The sequence below is a fragment of the Myiozetetes cayanensis genome, unplaced genomic scaffold, assembly GCF_022539395.1.
Source record: "Myiozetetes cayanensis isolate MyiCay16 unplaced genomic scaffold, myiCay2020 scf15, whole genome shotgun sequence".
Taxonomy (NCBI): Eukaryota; Metazoa; Chordata; class Aves; order Passeriformes; family Tyrannidae; genus Myiozetetes; species Myiozetetes cayanensis.
In genome coordinates, this window is record NW_026087159.1 from 12,723,091 (window position 1) to 12,747,243 (window position 24,153).

Sequence of the window (24,153 nt, forward strand, 5' to 3'; positions counted from 1 at the left end):
ACCAAGATATATAGCAAGGTGACATTTATCAGTAATGCTTTATCTTGCAAATGACTGAGCACAGTGGCCCTCAGAGCAGCTAAACAAGTAATGGGCTATTCACTGTACAATGATTAATTCATGCATAAATTCTTTAGGTTATTAGAGAGCAGTGTCTAGCAGATAGACTTTATAGAGAGCATGGTAGGAAATGTACAGTGGACTTAAAATTTTGTTCTGAAGTGTGAATAAATACAGGAACGAGACTCCTTAACTCATCCAGGAAATAAACGTCAGACAAATGTCGGGATGAGTCAGTGATGTATCACAGAAAAGCTCAAGCTGTACCATAAGCACAAGCACTCTCCTACTAGAACTCATCATTCAGTGCTTTCTCAGGACAATTTTTTGATGGAATTCATGGAGTAGTGTACGTATGTCTGAGATTTAAACAAAGAAACTCAGACTTGGTGAAGCCTGAACTAGACAGTCGGCAAGGGTGAGAGTAATTAACACAAATAATCCAGGGACCATTATTGATTATATGGGTTTAATCAGTAAAGGCTGTATTTCTTTTACAGGGCCTTTTTCCAGTTCAGCATATTGGTCTTGATGAATGAATGTGAACAAAGTCCATGGTTTGCAGTAGATTCTGTTGTAGCAATGACTCCACCCAGCTCTTCAATTATTCATCTATGAACACTGGCTGCTTTACAAAGAGTAAAGTCAAAGGCCACAGTCTAGGTTTGCTAACAGGTGTAAATATAGAATAAATACATTGAGGTCATTGAAAAATATTAAGAAAAAGAGAAATTTAACCCAAGGTATCTTGGCTGAATGGATGTCAAAGTGCTTGAGGAAGAAAAGAACATACATAAGACAAATGGCATGTTCAGGTCTCAGTGCTGAAGCCACAGCCAAATCACACATTCAGGCCTCAGAGCCTTGGCATCGTGCCATAAGCATTTTCACAATTGGCAAGAGCGAAGTATCACCTCCTTTTCAGAGAGAGAAACTAAACAAACTACTTAAGAAGAGATCCAATCTTTCTGGGTCTGTATGTGTTTGCACTGACTGATGAATATAAGCAGGGGTTTCTCAGACATACAAGTTCTGGATACTCTCCAGCAACCTCTCTCCTTCTGCTCTGCCAACTCAGCTTATTTATTTTCTGTCTGTCATTGTCTGCCACTCACAAAGCAGAATGAACCTTGGATATGGGGTCCCAATTTCCTTCATTAAATCTGTACCCATCCTGACCGCACTAAACACCACTGCTCTGGGGGAAAGAGGTGAGGCTTTACCCTGGAAAAAAGAAAATCATGCAAAGGAGAGGCTTCATTATTCCCAGACAAGCCTGTAGAGCCATTCAGATCATACATATTATATAGTTAGAACAGCATATGAAGTCACTGATGTGCTACAGTTCTAGGCCTAAGAGGAAGATTAAACCTTTAAACCACAGGCTTTAATTTTAGGTAATTTTTTTCTTTGTTTTTTCACTACAGTCCCTATTTCACAAAAGTTCTGAAAACTTACAGGTTCCTACAAAACAGGAGCAACTCACAAACAAGTTACTCCTGAGCCACAGCAAACCAGTGTTTCTTTTTGCAGCATCCCTACACAGAACACCGCTAGGAACTCAAGCTTTTCCAGGGGTTCAGTGTTAAAGTACAGGGAAGCTCTCTGTACTCCAGTCACTTGGAATTGACTCCAAAATTCTAAAATAACTGGATGTTTCTATCCTTTACAAAACAGCCTTAACCGAAGGTGGCAGCACTGTGTGAGCAGGAATGGGTTGTGATGGTTGCACACTACATTTTTCCACATTCCTGCTCTGCCCTCTCCTGGGACAGCCAGCACAGTGCTTACCCAACCCTCAACATGCCATGGTATGGACAAACAGCACAGCAAAAATGAACAAGGTGTCTGAAAGGTCTGCTGTGAATCACTGCATTTTTCTGTATATAATAATCTAAAAAGTTAGACTATTTGGGTACAGGTCTGCTATTTACTGTCACATTCAAATTGAAACATTTAGAAGAAAAGTGCGACATTTTTCTTAAATAAAAGTGTCATTGTAACCCTTTATTTTTTCTGTTATATTTCCTGAGTATTTGCTTTCAAATTTAAACTTCAAAATAAATGGAAATCAACTAATATGTATTTATGTGGATTTGTAAACAGATTTTTTTAATTCAGAAGTTTGTGCTGATTATATAATTTAGGGGTTGATTTTAACTAGCCTACACCATTGTTTTCACTTATTTTTCAATGGAACAAGGCACTTCCAGTTAATTTCAGATTAATCACTGATCACTGGCCATCATTACCGGTAATAGTTCAAGCAAACTAAAAATTAGCTTTTTAAAATGAGAATGCTTTAAAAAAAAGCCTGAAATACATTTTAGGAACTTAAAATAACCTGTATCCAAAACTGCTGAATGCTTCCATGACATTTTGGGGCATAATAATCCCAAACCACTTCAAAACCCCATCCAACCTGGCCAACTTCCAGGGATGGGGCACCCACAGCTTCTCTGGACAGTCTGTGTCAGAGCCTCACTATCCTCACTATAAAGAATTTCCTTCTGATATCGAATCTAAAACTCCTCTATTTCAGTTTAAACCCATTCCCCCTTGTCCTGTCACCACATGCTCTTGTAAAAAGTCTCTCTCCATCTTTCTTGTAGGTCACAACAAAGTCACCCTGGAGTCTTCTCCTCCAGGCTGAACAATTCCAGTTCTCCCAGCCTTTCCTCACAGGAGAGGTGCTCCAGCCCCTCTAATCATCCTTGTGGCCTCAAGGTACCCTAATTTGAAATTGTCACTGTAGCAGCACTTGTGAAAACTTTTAACCAATTGAGAAAGGAGGTCAGAAGTTCACAGAAGTACAGTTTATTTCTTTAAACGGTGGTAACTTTTCCTGATAACTTCTTTCTGATGGGCCAGTCAGTCTTTTCGATCTGCTCTTTGTACAAGTTAAAAAGCTTTCTCTTACTAATGCTTGACTGAGTAACTGTCACCCTACAGCAAGCAATATCCATCAGACAAAATGTGTACATCTACTTCAATTACAGGCATACAAGTATAAAAGTTGCAAGAATAAAGCATTTAAGGGAAAACATGCCATTTGCATTGACAAGATCTCTGTTACGGACCACGCGCTCCCCAGGTGAGGTTGCATCTCCTGTCTTTGTGAATTTTGATCTGCGCTGTTTTATAAAGTGGAGGGCAGGAACTCAGACCAAAAACTCATCAGCAAATCATCATCAAGGCACAGCCTAAGTGTTTCTTCATGAATTGCCCCTTTGCCTTTTAGTTAATGCGGTGACCTGTTGTACTGAGGATAAATTATTAAGTAATGAAATAGGATGATTGGATTAAGCTAATTACTTGCTTTGAAATGACATTTGTACATAGATTCTTTGGCCTTGCCAGGATGAATTATATAACCTAAATGGTGTTTTTTGCATTCATTCCACAGCTTCCAAAGCCATGTTTTACCTGATAGATGGGATCACTAAAAATGTGATTAAAAAATTAAGTCACATAATACACTACTGCAGTTAAACAGACTCTGTATGAGGAGTCACATGGTAATCAATCTAGCCTGAGGTGTCTGTATTAATAATTATAATAATAGGTATGATCAGATTACTTAACAGACCTAATATTCTATTCAGAGGAATATAGAACCCAGGACTGCAAACTTTTATATAAGAAATAATCATACTGACAAAAGGGCTGCAGTATGGAAAAGTGTTTTTTACTTCTGTTTTATTTCACTGGTAAAACCACAGTTCAGAAAGTAAAAGAAGGCTTTTCTACAGCCTGTCTGCTGGGGAATCCTTGTGAACAGGATGGAAATTCCCACTGGTCTTGCTCCTCATCTCCTCTTTTTACTTTGTGTGCATGAAGAGAACAGTTAATGGCTTTCTGTGAAGGAGAATACAAGGCTGGTAGGTGTTTCAAATTTAATCCCACAGCAGACATAAACCAAATGACAAAATGTTTCTGTGGTACATCTCTACCTGCATTGTATGTCCCGTTATCTTAGTCCACCCTGACAATCCTGCCACTGTTTCTGACAGGTTTTCTGGTAGGAACCACTGAACAGAGAAGATAGGATCCGTAATCGATCATCAGCTCAATCACTGCAGCCTCTGGCACAAGAGACAGAGTGGAATCAGGGTCAAGAGAGGCAGAGCATGTTGAAGGGGTGGAAATAAGGGGAGGAGAAGAGATATGACACTGCAGAGGAAGAGAATGGAATAAAACAAGTGGAAGGAGCGAAAAAGAAAAAAAAAAAAGACCAGGATGTGCCAGAAGCAGCAGATTCTCACCATTTGTCACAAATGGACTGATTCACTTCACTTGTAAGAGAGAAACAACAATGTACTTTAATAAAGCAGTGAGTTAATTCACAAAGTTCAACGGCAAATGTGACAGTGGTTTAACGAGAATCAGTGCCAAGGTACCCTTGATTATTTACTGCATAGAGGACAGGGTCAGAAAAAGCTGTCAGTGAGACCCTCCTGTTGACTCACAAGGTTCAGGAAATTGTACTGTTTTAACCAAACTCAAATTATCCCTGTGTTATACTGGTCAAAGTCATTTGAAATTGCAGTCACAAGCAGAATTTCTGTTTGAAGGGACTTTTCACAAAGTTTTCACTGTCCTAGGGTAGAATCTGAGCCTGTGTACACCTGCCAGGCAGCTAAGGGATACTGTTTCTTGTATGAAAACTTTGGTTTCTTTTTCCCTAAAAAATAATAATAAAAAAAAAATTTAAAAAAAGGAATTTCTTTTTTTTCTATTTTATTTTCCACTATTCTTTTTTCTAATTATTTCCTGAAAGAGAACTTGGTGCTTATAGAAAGACTTGTTCTTTCCTTTAGTGTTGACTGCAAGTTTCACATCACCTCAAACATTTATCTTGTTATATACTATATATTTGCACCTCCACTTGCAGGCATTTTGACTCTGATGTAATCATTCTGGAAAGAGCCCTTTCACATGAAATCTAGTGTTCTGTTTGCCTTGTGATGATGTTTGGCTATATCCCAGGTAATGTGAAAGCAATTTATCCAGTTTGTCAGAGGGACTTTCTGCTATATTTAAGCAAGAATCAGTCTTCAATTAAATTAAGAGCTAATTGTGTTAAATATATAAACCCAATAAAAATGGTTATAAAATAGGATCCTGCAGGGCTTAGTTAGAAACGTGGAAATAGCAAAGCAAAGAAGTTTTAAGAAGTTAAAACAATGAAGTTGTTTTGAATACCAGCTTGGAGTGAATTTCACCAAACAGGAAAAGGGCTCTCTTAAGTAAATATTATCTTTGCAATCTAAGTGAAATCTTCAACTGTGGATAAGTAGTTAAGATGTTTTTCTCTACTCTTTCTAGTTATTTTTTATGGCATAGTACCACCTAGAGGCTCTCTTGTCCTTTGTGCTTCTTTCTGTGGAAAGTGGGAAGCAAAACTTTTTGAGCTTTTTACCATTTGCATAGAAACAGCATGAGGAAAAAGAGGTGGAGAGGATGGAGTTCCTTCAGAAGAAATATAGGATCTCAAAGAGAGAGTAGCCAAATTTCCTCTGGCATTACATTTCTCCAGTATAAGATAAGAGGCCACTCAAATCGATGCAGATATTTCATCTCCAGCCCTTCTTGCATGTCTCATGCTGCACCACATTATATGAAATAAACTTGAGCAACTATTTCCTAACCCAGCTGCATCATGGAGTAGGTACAGATTTATCCCTCTAACAGAGCTAAAGGCTCCCTCACTCTCATCCCTGCAAACATTTTTAACAGCAGAAATAAAAAGCGTTAAAAATAAAAATTTTAATTATATTAGATAGAATTTTCCTTTCTGAACCACTTAATGAAACTATTGACACCTGCCATAGAGAATACTCATTATAAAGATAAGCACTGTCTTATTGTCTCAGTCTAATTCTTTTAGCAGACATCAAAAATCAGCAGATTAAAGAAATTATTGCCAGCATGATGTTCTGTACCTCACATGTAGCATGTAGCACTCTGGCTGAGTACTGATGCTATCTACAGCTTGTGGAATCTCCTGGAATTTACAGAGAAAGGTAAATAGGACCAAAGTGATGCTTTTTAGCAGTCACTGCAGATTATTCAGGACAGGGACTCAGAACATTCCATTAAAGGGAAGTAGGGGTAGGTTTTTCTTCCCTCCTCACTTGCAAGATTTCCACACATACCCTTTATCTTCCTACTTTGTGTAATGAGAAAGAGTATTATTCATGTTAAGAGAAGTACCAAAGTGCATTCTTTCAGAGAGAAACATGACTCAACAGAATTAAGCATAATCCTCTTACCTCCTTAAAAGAGTACAAACTAAGTAAAACACTCAGTAATCTTTCCTGTGATTACATATTTTATTGATGGGTATATGATGAATACATTAGAGATAATTTCTAATGTGATATGAAATTCCTCCCATGAATTTCAAATGAGATATGTATCTTTTAATTCGCCTTTTAATAATCAGAAACCAGACTTGTATTTATTGATAGTTGGCAATCTGTTAAGATTGTCAGGAATATAAAATAGAAGAAACTTGTTGAGGGAAAGTTGTCTATGGTTCGCATAGATTTCATGAGAAGTTAAAAAGATTATTCAATATTTTCTATTTGCAGTGGACTAAAAGACTTAAAGAATACTGGCAACATTCAAGATATCCTGTCATTGCTAGACTGAAAATCAGTACAGTCTGACGTGTTGGTTTGCTTTACCTCTCTTTGTTTTCAAGTTTTTGCTTTTTGTATGACCACAGCTGAATTTAAAAATAAACAATGAAGCTAAAACCTCATTAATACAGAAAATATGATTTCTTGGAAGCTAACTTTTAAACAGTAAAAATTACATGTGTTCTCCCCTTCTACAGTCTGGTAATTGCTGTATTCAAGTTTATCTGCAGGGGGCAATACATAATAAGAAATGCCTAATTTCTCATGTTCTTCAAGTACTATCAAAACCTGCAAGGAAAAGACAGATTTTACCAAGTCAAACAGAAGTCCAGTATGTGAATTATAGCCCTTTATTTTGGATCTTTATGTACGTAAGCTGAGAGCTTTTCTGCTATTAATCTAAAAAACTGGCTAAATGATTTTCCTCATTTTTCAGGCTATTCAGATCTCCCTACAGGAGCGGTATCCTTTTGTACTTTTAGGGAACTGCGTTATTTTCTGCATTGCCTAACACAGTGATGCATGGCATGCACACACACAAACTCACAGAGCACAGAATGAAGGAAGACTGTGGGCACACTAGAGGGAGCAGATAATAAAGGGGAAAATCTCTTGTCACTTCATTTCCCAGTCAGAAAACTCCACATAAAATGAGCACACTTTTTTTCAAATGAAATAAGTCCTAAGATTAGGCAGCTCATGTGTAACTGTTGGCTGTGCTAAGTATTACTGCAAGGACTGGCTCACAAGTGTGTGCATCTCTGGAAAAGAAACCTCGTGAATAAGACGAGAAAGATGATGAACAGGAAATTGTTTGCAATGGGATGTCAAAATGAAATGCTTGCACCTCACCTTGGCTTTGTCAGAGCTGGTGAAACTAATAGAATTTGCTGAAGAGAGTTTAAATGAAGTAATAGTAGCAGGCATCATGTTGAATAATAAAGGAATGAAAACATATTCAGGAAGGGTAGAGCAGGGAAAACTTCATTCTCCACACAAAGATTTTGTTCGGTATTCTGCTATTCATATACAACATCAGAGACCTTAAGAAACTTAATACCTGTGTTCTTAATACAGGTATTCTGACAGATAACAGTCATCTTAATCATTAACATATTTAGAGCAGAAATAAAGATGAAACCTCCATGCTAATATACCCGAGAGAGTTCACTGCTAGTGCCTCGCTCAGTAAAAGATCTGTAAAATCTCTTTGATAAGGCTTTGAAGCAGGCAGAGCTTTGCAGTGGATCTGCCTAGACCCTCTCCTCTAAGCCTAGGCAGAGAAACTCCCCAGAGGCCAGAAGGCTTTTGCATTAAAAAAGAATCCTCCAACAGTTTTTATTCAAATATAAAACCGAATAATTAACTTTTTAATCAGACAACAGATGTTTACTGGGTAAGACAGAATATAAATAAAAAAATGGTTACATAAAACTCTTCTTCTTCCTACACATCTGTGCAATGCAGATGCTTCAGCCAGCTCTGAGCTGCAGCAAACTGGCTGGTCCCTTTGGCCATTCCTTCCACCTCCTCCTGGCCTGCTCTCTCCTGCTTCCCCCTCATCTGCTCAGGCACCGACTCCTGCGTCACCAAAGTGCCAACATTATTTTCTTAAGCACAGAACTCACTAAATGGCTCTTTTGCTCCTTGCAGTCCTGTCTGGTTTTGCCCTTGATCAGCAGAATTGCTGGCATCCAACCTTTTTTTTTTTTTTTTTTTTTTTAATTAGCAACAGCAATACGGAGGCATTTTGTATTGGAATAGCATTTGATACAATTTAAAACAGAGCTCCTGCCAAAAAGCCATGCTACTGCATTCTTAGCTTTGCTCTTCTGTGTGACCCGAGCAGAATGCCATGAAGTGAATTTTTCCTTGATCTCTCTCAAAGTCTCACTGCACATAGCCAAGAGGATTTTCTCTTTAGTTGCTTGTGCATGGCATGAAACATGAATATTAATAGGCGAGAAGAGGAGCTTAAATTCAGATGCAAGATTTTTCTCACTGCTTTTGATTGTTTTAAGTGAAAATACAAAATGCAAATATGAAGCCACTACAAACAATAACCAATAAAACACGAAAGTCTGTTACTAGATCACAGGAGCAAAAATGAAGCCAACTGCAAACATGAATTGGAACATCAGAAGTGACTTCAATTCCCATTCAGGCACAACGATGTCCTCTAGCACAGAAGAAAAAAAAATCTAACTAAATTTACAGATTGAAGTAGTTGTGCATTGGTGTCAAGAATATATTTAGAATGCAGTATTCCTTAGAGGCTACTTTTTGTGTCATACAGTATCAGATTCCAGTGTGTTAGAGGGGAAGCAATATTTCTCTTTAGGGTTTCTGATGCCGGGATGCTCCTCAGTGGTTTATTAACATAATTTCTTGGTCTTCCCTAAATTTAGTATTTAGTAGCTGTTCTACCAAGAACATCTTTGTCACCATCCACATCTCTGCATATGTGTTGACTCCAATGTCCTTTTGAAATCATATTCTAGTTTGAATGAGATGTGATCATTAAATTCTATATACTCAAACAACATCACTTCAAATATGCTCTGCCTTGGTAATTCCTTTAAAGAAGAGGAAAACATTCAGTAAATGTTTATCTTCTTTAAGAAACAGTTATGATATGTTTTGAGCTACTACTCAAATACATTTTGGGTGCTCTTTGAGGAATCTTGTAAGTCTTTAGGCAATGCAATCGTACCTTGCTACAAATAAAGCACGTTATTATTATTTAAAGTCAGACTGTCCATTTCTTAAAAGCTGAGACTGGACACTGGGACATTTTGATTCACTTCTTGATTTGTTGCAGATGTCTTGTTTAGCTTTGCTGACCTTGCCTTTCCAGTGTATGATAAATCTGTGACCTGTGTAGGTGTTTGGAGAAGATAACTCATTGACAGCTGTACTTGGATACCTCAGCAGTAAGGCCCACACAGGCATCTAGTAGATGTATACTTAAACAACAGGCTGGCTGTGTACAGAGACAACACTTTTAAAACACCCTATTGCTTTTAAGTGTAAATGCTTTTGAGTGCAAAGTATAGATTATTGAGAGCAATTGATTTTCAGCACTGTTCAAACAGCAAAGTGGAAGGAGACTTCTCTATATATTTAATTTGCTAAATAATTCACATAAATTATACAAAGTTTTGATGATTGCTCAAAGATCTCACATTTTCTTCAAGTTGCTTTAAAGCTGTTATTGATGAACACATGTTTTTCAGGAATATATTATTTTTAAACTCTTTAGAAGAAAAAGACTGGACCTCTTAGATGAAGGTGCAGACAGAGTTTCTTAACCACTAGTGAAACAATCTTGTTAATCTCTTGTGTGACAGCTAGTGGATCTATTTGGGTCACTCTGTCACTAATGAAATGCACTTGCCTCCAGAAAGCAGCACTGCAGCTGTTTTGCCATATCTGTAACAAAATCAGAAGAGTTTAGCATAAAATCTCCACTAATACCCTGTGAAGTTTAAACAAGAAGAGAAGAGCATGAAAATTTGGAAGGCAGAATATGATGGCCTAGAACGATACATTCAGCTCTCCTCTTTTACAACAGAGACAGAAATTCTTTAAGTAAGGCAGAATTTAAACCCCACCTCAGATGTTGCATTGAGAGCAGAAGAATGGCCACTGGCATCCTTTTGCATTATTGATTCAAAAGAGGGAAAGAGGCACACAGTGGAAAGCACATCATGAAGGGCACTTCTATTAGGACAGATCAGTTCTTTCTGTGAAAGTTCAGGTAGATGTGACTGAAGATGTCTGTAATCAACACTTCTGTGGTAAAATCACACTACTAGCTGGTTTTTCGCAGATTTCAGCTCCAAGGAATCAGGCTAGTATTGCTGTCATGCTGCAGAAGTCACAATAATTATAAAAATTCAGTAACACCTACAATTCATGAGCCTGACCATCACAAACTTAGTTCAGTAGGACATTGTGTAGGCTTGACATAAGTTTGATTTCAAACATAGAGTTTGAGATCAATAAATTACTGAGCAACTATATAAAAATGCAGATCACTTGAGGCTGACAATAATCTCAGTGCTCCATGCAGTGCCTTATTTTCCATATCTGCCATTCCCTGAAGAGGTTTATGATACTATTCCAGTCACTGAAATACAACAATATAGAAACAGCCATCAAGACTTTTATGTAAGATAAGTGAATAAGGAAAACAAGGAATTCAGAGTGATCTCGTTATTTATATCAACAAATATTCCCGTTATTAACTAGTCATACTTATGCTATTCACAGAGTAGGGAAATTTATTCATTTTGTTGTGTCCCTATTCCCATCTGGGGTTAGCTCACTGGCAAGTATCAATCAACCTTTCTCTTGATGTTTTTAGTAGAAGAAAATCAGTGAAGTTCCATGGAACTTTCTGAAAAGGCCTGAGAAAACCTTTCCCTTCTTTGGTCTCCAAGAGAGAGTGAAACCTCACCATGAATCCTCAAAATCAAACAGCCCCCAATCTTTTGTAGGCCATTGGAAGCCAATTTATATTCCAGTGTTCCCTGTCCACCCTCTTGTGGTGTTGACAAGGTTTTTCCTCTGCATGTTCTTTCAGACAGGCCTTGAAGAGTCTTATTGATTCTCTCTCCGTGTCTCCTCAGATGAGTCTGAAAAACCCAGACATCTTTCTGTGTCTGTAGAAAGGATGCCCTAAGTGCATCTTGCTAAGAAGAGCAGGACTCAGTTATAGAGAATTTTCTTTCCTTTCAGAAAATACAAACACTGTAACCCCACAAAATACTAACAAAAAGCACCACTGCCACACTAACAAAATCAGGAAAGGCCAGGGGGGGAGGGGGAACCCACCCTACATTTCCACTCAAAAACATGGCAAAAATAATATTTTAAGGGACAGGTGCTAAGGTCATTGATCTTATTTTTGTATTCAACTCATCAGAAAGGCTGTTCACACAGAGTCCAGGTTGGGGACTGGAAAGCTTGGAGAAGCCCAAACTATCGTATTATATTAGTATTTCTCTGATTTTGGTTCTTTTATTACTGCTGTTTTAATACTGTTAGGAGAGTTTCTCCAGCCATACTTATAAAACTGCAGATGTATGAGGTGTTATTTTGGACATCCAGCATTTCTTAGAGATGAACTCATTCCTTTTAGTTGCTGTGCAGCCTGTGTGAGTTTTAGTGCAGTCTTTCCATCACGACTCTATTAGCTTGACACAAGCTCCCCTATCATGAAGCCTCCCACTTCATGCACAACTGCTCCTGCCTCTGAACCCATTTAGGTTCAGAGCCAACTTGCTAAATATAGCATTGTGGCATACCTGGGAACTGGCAAGTTTTCAGCCTTGATGGAAGAGCAGGTGTGCTGTGAGGTCAAGGCAAACAGCACACATACAGTGGTCTGCCATAATCAGTCAGAGGCCCGAGCTACACGGAATTGCTCTCTGCAATTTCCCCTCTTGACCGCAATTCCAGGAGGTATCATGTTGGTACTTTCTTCTAATATTGTTCAAGTTTTACGAAATCAAAGGATTACAGTGTGTTTAGATCAGCTGTGTCAGCTTGCACTTCTCAGAACAACCAAAAAAAAAAAAAAAAAGTGTTGTCAGAAGCACAGAGAAATACAACCCATTTAACCTGGAGGTGATGTGAGATAACAAAAGATCTCCCAGAAATGTGATTGTAATAGAATATGAAGAGGCACAAAGCACTGACGTCGCTTAAAACCATGCCAAGTCTAAGCCAAGCAATACACCCAGAAAACAGTAAAATCACTGGGGTTTTCTACAGTTGCAATGTATCTTGTGGTGACTTGATAAGTAATGTTTGGAGTTCACAGAAGCTCAGAACAGCTGACATTGGAAGGGACCTCTGGATGTCATTTTGCCTGACCCCCACCAAAGTCAGGTTTCCCAAGACCGTGCCCAGACAGCTTCCAAACATCTCCAAGGCATGAGACTACACAACCTCTGTGGGCAAAAATTAATTTTGCTGTTTTCTGCTGTGAATGAACAGAGATAATTCAGAAATCATTAACTTCTTATTAAACAGCTTGCATCAAGCTTAGCAATTCCTTTTTGGACTGAAATGTTAGTGTCAGTCTAAAAAGGAACAACCCAAAACACAGTCATGTTGTAGAAAACACTTTCCCTTTGTTGTGTTCTAGTAAAAATGACTTCTGATAATTCTCTTGACTGGTTTCTCAGCTCATGTAGAGTGCATGAAAGCAATTATAAAGTGGCTTCCCTCAGCAGGTTATCTGACTATCAAACTGTCAAAGTTAGAGGTAATTTCCAAGGACATACTGATTTTCTCATAGTTTAATTTGCCCTTTTTTAGAATAGTGATATGATGGGCAGGTGTGTGGCAGATTAATTGCCCAATGACAACCAAAGTGGCTGCAGTTCAGTGGTGTGTGAAGTGATCCTCATTTAAACGTGCACCAGCAGAATAGTGGACTTAGATGACCTGTGTCATTCCTATTTCTGGTGTCCAGAACTGTGTTACAGAGTTGATAAATCAATGCAATACCCTTCTAGAAGAGAAATTTTATTGATATAAATGCTGGTAATTATATATATGTCTGCAATTTATTTGGTAGAACCTAAAGTAGTACCACTGCCTGCTACTAGATGTGTCTAAATGCCAGTAGGTTTCATTCAGTGCAAAGTATGATCTGAATTACTAATCCAATGGCTTTCAAATGAAGTTGCTATTCATTTAACTGGAGATGTAAAAGACTATGGTTGGAGCTGAAGGTCGTAATTTCATCACCCTTTATTATGTGGTTTAGATAATGGTCTGTTATGTACTATATGTGTATCTAAAGTATATCATCATGGTTTTATTTCCCTGGGCTCTGGCATAGTGCACTTCTGTGTACACTTCTGATGAGTCATTTCCCTTTTTGCTACCCAGAGAACCATCACAGAATATGATGCCTTGCCCTTTGTAACGTGAGAGGACCAGGAACTTGTTGCTCAATTGCCAGGGGCAAAAGAAGTTCAAAAACCTGTTTCCACTCTGTTCTTCTGTGTATTACAGTGTGGTAGTACAATAGACAATGACAGACATCTCCTCTCTTCCATTTGCTACATTCCCATAAGGAAAGAATCACTAACAGAAAAAAAAATGACCCTCAACCAAAAACACACAAAAAACCCAAACCAAAAAAAGCCCCACTGTTTTGTGCTTTGAAATTTAGGAAACACAGATCAGACCATGACAGCTGCATCTGTCATATATTTATGGAAGAAGGATAATGATGATATTCCATAAAATGAGCTGCTACTACCACAAAGCTTATGAAGCTCTGGGTACACACACCAAGTTGTTGCCCTGTGCATGTGATAAAAACTGTTTGCTATCTGCACGTGTAGGTGAAGGAAGTGGCAAATGCAAACTAATCCTCACCCTCAATGGAGGGGCATAAATAAAACAGGAAAGTGGCAGGAGTTTTCAGCTTTAGCCAAAGCACTCCAACATGATTTCCTGCATCCTCCTCATAATGGGCCACTGCAGCAACTCCAGGTGCCTCCAGGGTGCAGATGGTCACAGCAAGGGCCATGTTTAGAAAATTCATTAACATAATCTAGCCAGAGGAAGAAAAATGACCCATCTCCACACTGAAAAGCCAAGTCATAGGAAGATATGAATGTCACTGTCACAGTAACAGAAGAATTTGGGGAAGTGACCAGAGGGTGTTTCAGCTCACAGAGGGAACTCACAAATAGAAACTCATTCTTGGATCAGGGTAAGCACTTAACTGGCTTGAAGTGCAAGCACCTTGGTGAAGTTATTAACTCTCCCATACCATCATCTAGAACATCTGCAGAGTGTGATCTTCCTGGGCATTAGTTTCCATCATTACACAACAAACTCCAGCCAGCAGAGTTTAACAGATGTTTCCTGATCCCCTAAGTAAACAAATGCTTCCACAATTATACATCTTCACAGTGTAGTACAAGTGGGTAATTCTTCACAGGGAGTCACATTCCCCATTGCATTGCTATGACAGCAGAGAATTTTAGGGGAACTCATTGAATTTTTACTACTCAAAGCTACACTGAACATCTAAGGTTGCAGCAACAAGTTCATAAATGGTAGTGGTTCAGGAGTAGCTTGGGAGCTGATAATACTCCTTGAAGGACACTGAGAGGGGATATGTTACAAACTACAACAGGGGTGTTTATCTGCTCTTAGGGGGAGAAGATAGAAGGAAGGAGGCTCTATGAGATATCCTCTGTGTTCTGCTCTTGGGTTTATGAGATATCTGTAGCATCTCTTGATTAAAGCTGTTGGGAACATATATGCAGACATTTATAAGTACATAGGAGTACTGCCTCACTGTTAAATGGCAGAAAATCTCAAACAAGTTCAAGGCATGATTCTTATTTCACTGCAGTTCTTATCTCACAGTACTTAAACTAAGTAGTAAACAAAGGATAATTTTAATTCTGAGCTTGGATAACAGGTAAAGATAAAATCCCTGTGCTGCTCTGTTACAAAATGTGAACTGCAAATCACCACAGTTGATTTAAATAAATCACACACTTGCACTTTGATTCATCCCTTCATTACGGTAATATCAGCTGGTTGAATTAGGAATGTAATTGCCTTTTGAAGAGACCTGATTTTTCAAAATCAGGCAGTTGCCCATAAATGCAGCTTGATGTCTATTAAGGAAGAGTAAACTTTAAACCTCTATAGCTTCAGTGTCTCTCTCAGGTACCAGACAAACCATTTACAGTATTCCACAAATGTCCAGAAATGACAGTTTCCCACATCTAGCATAACATAACTGTGTCAAGAATCAGCTGTTTAACCCTATACTAAAGAAAGAAAAGGAATTATTTCATTTTTTCCAGCATTCTTCAGGGGTTTCCAATGCTGTATTTCTCTTTAGAACACCTTGAGCATCCCTGAAATGAGAATATCATTTCTATGAAGGGAGTGCTGTGATTTTCTGTTTTATACCATGCTTTACTACCTCATTACTCCTCCCAGTAGAGAGTGTTGTGGGGAAATATTTTTGGCCTCTTCAGTAGAAACATTTGTCTGCTTGGCAGGTGTTCCCCATGGTTATTTTTATAAACTGGGGTGATATTCTTGAATTTTATCTTTTCTAGATGGATGGATAGATAGACACATTTGTACATATGAGCAAACTCATCTCCCTGTTGAAAGCAATTATAAATACATACTTTGAAATTAAGGATTCCCTTTGATTTTAGCATATTTTTATCACATATTTTCCCTTCTCTGTAAAGGACTAATTACTTTTTCCCTTAGTCTTAAGAGCAGTTGCTGCATCTCTTCCCTCTTGTCATCTGATCTCACTATACATTTTATTTTGAGATGAACTTTGTATCTTTCAATCTGTAAAAATCATTATAATAGGAGGTACAGAACTCTCCTTTATTTAAATGGGAATTGCAAAAACTCAGAAAATTCATATTGAATACATTCAATTTTCACTCACCACATTTTAGACTAATGTTATATCATTGGTCTTCCAATCATTGCTATTTTCCATTTCTTTCATTGCCTATAACTTCTGTCTCACAGTGAGTGGAATTTCATTTTCAAATCCAGTTTTGCTAATCCCATCATGCACCATACTTTTCAATTCACCCACTGAAGACTGATTTAAAGTTAAATAGACTTATTACTCATAGCAACTACATCAAAGTTTCTATAATTCTTTACTACCCAACTCTGGAAGAAGATGACATTCTGAAAGTCATTTTTATTTCTCATGGGATATTTACCTATATTTTTTCCTCATTACAATTCAAATTCTCTGCCTTTCAAATTCCAACAGGGAGACTGTAGCAGAATGAGGAGTTAAATTATTTCTTCCAAGCATGTTGGTTCAGAAACAATGTTTTTTCCCCCTGCATGTTGCTTTGTTATAATTCTGATTTTAAGAAAAATAACAGTAACTGTATAAAGATCCTGTAGAGGCACATGTACTTATTGTTTCTCAGTGCCTAATCCTTTAAATCTCTATTTACTCTTCTTTCTATTTATTTTATTTGCTGCCTCATACTGTATGCTCTTTCAAGCAGAGATTAACTTCATGTAGATATGCACAGCCGCCAGCACAAAGGATGCCATTCCCAATCAGAGCCTCTAGGCCCTCCTGTAATACAAATAATAAACATTACCAGAATCTTCCATCCCTTTGACTTGCTGCCATATTCAAGCATGGGCTTGCTCTGAGTGGAGCAAAACTGTGGCATTAGCTGCATCCCAGCACTTTATGAGTCTGTCAACCCTTCAAATTCCTTAGGACATAAAGACTTAGAAAAACCTACCAAATGAGCCATTTCAAACCTAATGGATACCCTGTCTGAACTGTTAGTGTTTGCAGGCAATTATCATTTTCTTGGGGAAATGTCAGGGAAGGCTTTCATCTCCTAACACACAGCACTTGGGTTTTATTTTTGTATGGATTGGGAAAAAGTACGGATTTATATCATGGATCACTTGGGCACGGAGCACACAGACAAGAAAAGTCTTAGCTCTGCAGAATTGTAGGAATATAGGAACTGAGTTCTTCCATTTTATATGAATTTGAGAAATCATAAAACAACACAGTATCTTGTTTCCCTCCAGTCTGTTCAAAGACGGAATAGTAATAATTTGCTAAAGTCAGAAGAGGCACTGTAAAGTGTCTTTCCACAATACTTATTAAACATAGTTTGAAAGATGATCCCAAAATACTGTACCTCTTCTCACACTGTGGTGTTTTGTTGGTTAGCAGCAATGAGAATTTTTATCTGGGGCTCAATTGCATTGAAAAAAATATTAGAAGTCATGACATGAAATTAATCTGAAAGTTGTGTCCCAATAGCAGCTGAGAGTAGAGATCCCAGCCTGTAATTAGGACAAAACTATGTCTTGGAAAGAAGAAACTCAGAAAATATAATTTTTTTTCTTTTTTTTTTTTACTTTAGGGATGTAAACTACTGAAGAACGTAGTAAAAGTATCAAAGGACTGAGATGTTTTTGATTGTGATCTCATTTCAGAGCTTGTTCTTATCACTAATGTAGTCAGAATGCTCAACATCTCACATGCTGGATACTGTCCCAAGGAGCTTAATCTCTCAAAATTCCACTCTTGTTGCTGGACTGTAATTAGGCCATGTGAATTTGAATTCATGCACACAGAGACACCAACATAAATTTAGTTCTAAAAAATTTGCTTTCAAAGAGTAAGCAAATAACATCCACAAAGGTTTAATTCTAGCTAGGTTCTGGCAGTTTTCAAATCTATATTACTTTATGTGTCCTGAAACTGTGTCACGTGGATCAAACAGAGAGCTGCCCTTAAACTCAGCAGAAAAGCTGCACAACATAAAGATGATAAAGCAACATAAAAACAACCTCTCTCACTATCAAGGAAAAGCAACACAAAAGTAGACAATAACATTAATGAAGGCTGATTTCTGCAGTTGCACATCTAATTGTATGTATATTTTAATAAAATACCTTCAAAGGTACCATGTTTCTAATGAAACAAAGGTCCGTACTTAGGACAGAGGTACATGTGGAGTCATGTTCTGAAGTTCTTTGTTCCTTTTAAAGTGTCATTTTAAAGAGCGTTCATATTTTAATAATAAAAGAAGTGCACTGCAATTCTAAGGTCTTCTGAGGTAGTCCTGCCAACACAGGAAGTGCTGATTTAAAAATATTTTAGAAGGTGTGTAAGCAAAAAAACAGGTGGTTGTTGTTGCTGTTGTTGTTGTTTTGGTTTGGGTTTTTGTTGTTTGTTTGTTTTTACTTTGGGTGTTTTCAAGGACAACTTTGGATATTTTAGATTATTATATCACCATATGGATTTTTTATTTTTTTTTCCAAAATCTGCAGTGAAATCTTAGAAGAAGTTATTTTCCTAGCTGCTATTTCATTCATGGTTCATAACAATCAAGTTCCCAGTGTTCCTTGGGAAAGTGTAGTGTCAAAGGAGAGTAAGAAAGATACTGCCATGGTACTCATTCAATGATTCTAGTAAAAATGTTAATCACATACCTGTGCCAAGCTGTGTACAGAACACGGACCTGAGTATACCAAAATGCTTAAGACAATTCAAGAAATCTATTACAGTGGTAATTGGTTTATTCCATGGAAGAGCTGGTTGTTCTCAGGCAATTTGGTTTCCCCAGTCAGGTTGTTCTTTATGAAGGTGAGAACAAGAGATAAGCAAGCTTTCTCAGAAGAAAAGCTAAAGTAGTTACCACTACTGTAAGTAGCTATTCTTTATCAGCAATTTTCAGGGTATCACCACTCGATGAGTATGGAACCACGCTGAATCAGGAATTCAGCTCCTCTGCTAGTGCAAAACAACCTGGAACTGCTTTATGCATGCCCTAAACAGCAAGCCTTACAAAACTTGTAGAAACAGAGAAAAACTTTCAAAAATACACTCTAAGTGCCTGTTTACTCTGCTGCATCTGCAAAAAAAAAAAAAAAAAAAAAGGAAATAGATTCAAACAGCACAGAGATCCCCAACAGCCAAGCCAGAACACCAGGGACTTCTGCAAGAAGGTAAATATTTGCTGAGATAGCAAGAACAAAATGCTTCAGCAAATTAGATTAATCAGAAAGGTTTTGGCAAGTTCTCATGGGCACAAGGTGCTTTAAGATCTGTAGTTCCAACACACCATTTGGCACAGGCTTTCCTTGTGATTGCTTTTCAGAACATGCTCAGCATCAAAAAACAGTTCAACACTCCAACCTGCAAATGTCAAAAAGCTCTTCCAGGAGCAAAATCACACTTGGAAGACTTACCCAGCTATGACAGCAATGCTAGGAAATTGTCGAAATGGTTATTTAAAAAAAAAAAAAAAAAAAAAAGAGTAATGGAAATAATATGAAAAAACAAACAAACAACCCAAAAAACCAGCCCCAAGCTTAACAAAGCCAAGGATTTTGAACTGAGCAGTTTAAAAGAGCACAGTGATTGAGAATGTGATTGAATGCCAGATTAAGAAGTAATTCAATGTGAATTAGCAGCTGAGTTAAATTCACAAAGAATAGTATCCTCTTCTGGTTCATACCTTGAGTTAGCATGGTTGCAAATTTGAAGATGTATGTAAGTGTTGAAGGACAAAGGAAATCAAGAGCACCCAAGCATATGTCATTAAAAACCCTCAGTCAGTTAGAACAAGATTACTATTGTTTCATACTGTAACTAAGAAAAAAAAAAATCAAAAAGAGTTTCAAAATATTACAATTTTTTGTTATTCTTTATTACTTTTTTTAAAAGTGGTGGCATTCCACTCAAAACAAAAATACTAATTCTTTCAATTCTATGAATGCACCAGACGTAGAACAGCAGAATTATCTTTTTTGTTCTTCATGTTTCCTTTTTTTATTTAATGATAAATTACATCACCTAAGATGAAATGTGATGTGTTCTGGAAAATGAAGAGTCAGCAATTCAAACATATTGAACTTTTATGGTAGACAAAACCTCAATTATTCATTCTGCCACTGTTTTACCTGATCCAGAGGCACGGAGGTGTGTGCAACTCTATCAATAATTTTGACACAGGTGGAGCTTTGTTTTTTTCCATAATGTCAGCTAATAAACTTGGCACTGTAAACTGTCCCTGACTTCATTTTGTGTTGTAAAATCCTGATGGCAATAATTAATGTGGGATGTATTACACACTACTCAGATCAGTCAACCCCAAAACTGGTCCTGGATTGAAGGCAACTTTTCAGGTACTATAATTGTCCACAAACTTCAGAATGGAAAAGTAAACAAAAAACTCTAGTGCTGGTTGTTTGATTTTTTTAAATTTTTTTTCAGCATAGCTCTGCTCCTAACACCAGACATTTCCTCATGTTTATGGTCTTCCACCTAAGCACTTATATTTCAATTGATCATATAAAACCATATCTAGCTTATTCAGGTAGTCATAAGATAAAGTGAACTTACTATCAAAAAATAAAGTAATGCCATTTATATTGCATTGCTCTCAGGCAAGTTATCTTAAATCAAGATGTCTGAAAACAATTACAATAAGTCATGGCTAGAGCTGAACCTGCTTTAAATTCAATTCATTTAACTTCTTTATCATTAAAGAGAGATCACAGTTCCTTGCATGAAAGATTGTGTCTGAATTTCATCAATCCAGCTCATGAAAATATTTCAAAAAGTTTTGTAGAGACTGTTAAGGGAGGGAATAATAGCCTTGTTTTTCTTAATACAGTTGTAGCAAGCTGACAATCAAGCTTTTTGAAGAGAGGGACTTAAATGAAAATAAAATACAAATAAAAGCTTTGACAAAGATGATGATAGCAGAAAGTCAATGAAGTTTTTAAAAGATAGAAAAATAGTTCTGTCACCAAAATGGACTTTTAGGGACTGAACTTCAATTTGAGAAATTTATTTTTCCCCAAGTGTCAACAAAACATTGCAAAGGATAAAGATAATAATGATGGTAGCAATAGCAGATGCTTATATAAAATGTAGACTATATGAAGCCTTAGGAACTAATGTAGATATTTCTAAGTACAAAATTTTTCTCTGTTAGCTCTGCCATGTAAGACTTGGAAGGCATTACACAGTAAACATTGCATATTAAAATCACTGCAACTCAGCTCATAATACCCTGAAAAAGAATCTCATCCATTTGTCCATGGAAAATTAACACTCCCTCATGTGAATAGCACATTAGAGATCCTGTGAGGTGGTTACAGTAAGAAGGAAAGGATGGAATTTATTTAAAAGTGACTTATATTTTTGTGGGGGCTGTAGATCATACAGATGCAAGGCCCAGCGCTGGATGAGGAGGCTACTTTTGGCAAACTTCTGGATGTTTAGATGTCTTGAAAAATTGACATTGCACACAGCATTCCTGAGATGTCTGAATGAACTTAACAAGCCCCATGCAGAGCTGATCTGCCCAGGACACAGAAATTGCAAAAAATATTCAGCAGAGAAGAGTAGACTGCTTTTCACCTTTTTTGTGTGTGTGTGTGTGTGTGTGTTTTGGTGTTTTGATGTTCACTCCCTCCCCATTCCACAACCTGCTATTTGCACCGTGCTATCAAATTCCTCACACGCACCGAACTTTTAGAAGTTTATTAAAAACAAAGCGAGTTTTCCCAGATGGTCGTGCAGCAGTAATTAAGTAAAAACTGCTATTCCCAAGGTGTGCTCATTTCTGCTAATATCATCAGTACTGCTGCTGCATGCTCAAGCAGGTTAACAAACACAATCAGATCAGCTTTTGTTCCTCCAGAACAGCAGGGCTAAATCTTCATTAGGTGTAAAACAATGGAGTTGTGTGGAAGAAGAATGGAACGCTGTGGGTTTATGGCAGTTGAACACCCGGTCTGTATAATTATTTGAATAATTAAATTTATATAAAAAAATAGGATTGGTTAAGAAATTTTTAAAAATCCATTTATCTTCTAGCTTTCCAGTCAGTTAGATTTGAAAGCCGTCGGTTTGACATCAAAGGGTTGAGCGAGCGATTCTTGCAAAGGTAAGAGCAGATTTAATTCTCTGGTTGCAAACCAATTGTATTTCTTGAGATGGGAGAAGAAATAAAAGGAACAGATGTTGTTCCACATCGAGAATGTAAAGAAATTAATTGGAAAACTTCAGGAAACAGATTTTTTTACATTTTTAGGTGTATGGTGAGCAGGAGAAGGGGACAAGAGGATGACTAAGCGATGTCTGCTGTAGTGTGGAAATGTTTATTGAAAAAATTATATTTATTGGGTCAATTTTTAATTATTTTTTCTTTTTAACTTCTTAGGCAATGTCAGATCAATGATTATTTCAGAATGTCATTTAGCAATTAAAAGGACATTTCAAACCAACACAAGTATTTTCTGTTTCATGCACACAGATAAGCACACCAACATAGGATACATTCATCACAGCATAGCTATCCATGTAAAAGATAGCTAAAATGATGCAAACTTCTAATTATCACAGGGCCTCATTTTTAAAGGTACAGCATCTTAGTGAAGACCCAACATAGCTCTTTCATAGCTTAATGCACAGTGATTTCTTCTGACAGACTCACTTATCAAAGTGCATTGTCATCCAGCTTGTTTTCCTATTACTTAATCATGTATTATTCTGCTTTCAGCAAATGTCTCTGCAGTGATGCATTCAGGAAAAGATTCTGGAAAGAGTTCCAACTCCTGTGTTGAAATCCCAAGCTTTAAAAAGAGCATGCTTCCCTAAATGGTAGCTATCTACCTGTAAAAGCACTAACCAGCTACCTTGGTAAACGTTACCTTTTGACTCAAAATACTCTCCTGAAACATCCTCCACAGGAGCCCTCTGAGTGCTGTGGTTTACACCTGAATGTGTGTCTCAAAATATGGCCATAAGTCCTTTGAGGAGCTTTAAATAGACTTTTGCTTAATAGAAGGTATTTTACCTGCATTTATTAACATACATCAAACAATAATTTGCTCTCACTACTGTTTCTTCTTTTTCAGTCTGAAACCACTTCCCTGAGACCAGTCTGGAGCATTTTTCCAATCACATCTCTTCAACAAGGCCTTTTGAAACAGTCTGACTTGCTGGCCTCAAGAGGAACATTTTTACCAATGTTGCCCTAACTTGCTGGCCTCAGGAGGGACATTTTTTCCACTGTTGCCAGTACTGCTGGTGTTTTATGGGAACAAGGACTGGGAGGAGATGTAGTTAAACACTCAACAATGAAGCATCTTGATAAACAGCCCTTGTACTGCTGCAATTACCATATCTCTTGATTGTCAGGAAATAGGCACTTGATAAACATGTGGTTTCATTGTTTACCCGTGTTTGTTTTCAATTAAAGCCAGAAACCTATAATGTGCATTAGAACACTGCTCAGCATGGTTTGAAAATAGGCAGGTAATTAATGGCTAGACATTGCATCTATTTATTTAAGACCGTCTCCAGAGATTTCAGGGACTGGTTATTCCAAGATAACAAGCTTGTTAGAAGACCAGAGGAAGAACAGTTTCTTCAGGTATTTTTCCTCCTATCCAGTTCTTGCACTTCAAGTACTTTTTTTTTTTTTTTTTTAAATTTAAAGTTTTTGGGCTCTGCATCACAAAGGTGCAAGCACAGCCCTTCCCTGCACTCTGGATCATGTAGTAGCCTGGATGTTGTAATTTCCAGGCCTCCAGCTGCCCAAAGTATTTTGGAGCTGCTGAGCAAATGATATTCTCCAAACTATTGCACTATAATCATTTTGTTTAGCTGCTAATCTGATTAATCTGTTAAATTTTGTCAGGCTGTCACTTGGTAGTTCCTTGTACTAGTAAGAGACTCTCAAATTTACTCCAAGTATTTTTGGACACAAGTATTACTGCATCTCTTGTCAGGTTTTGAAGAGAAACCACTTTGTGTCAAATGGTTTTGTTACCCAAAACCATTTGATTACCATCGCTTCTTCTTTCAGTCAGCAAGTACTAATAAGCTCCA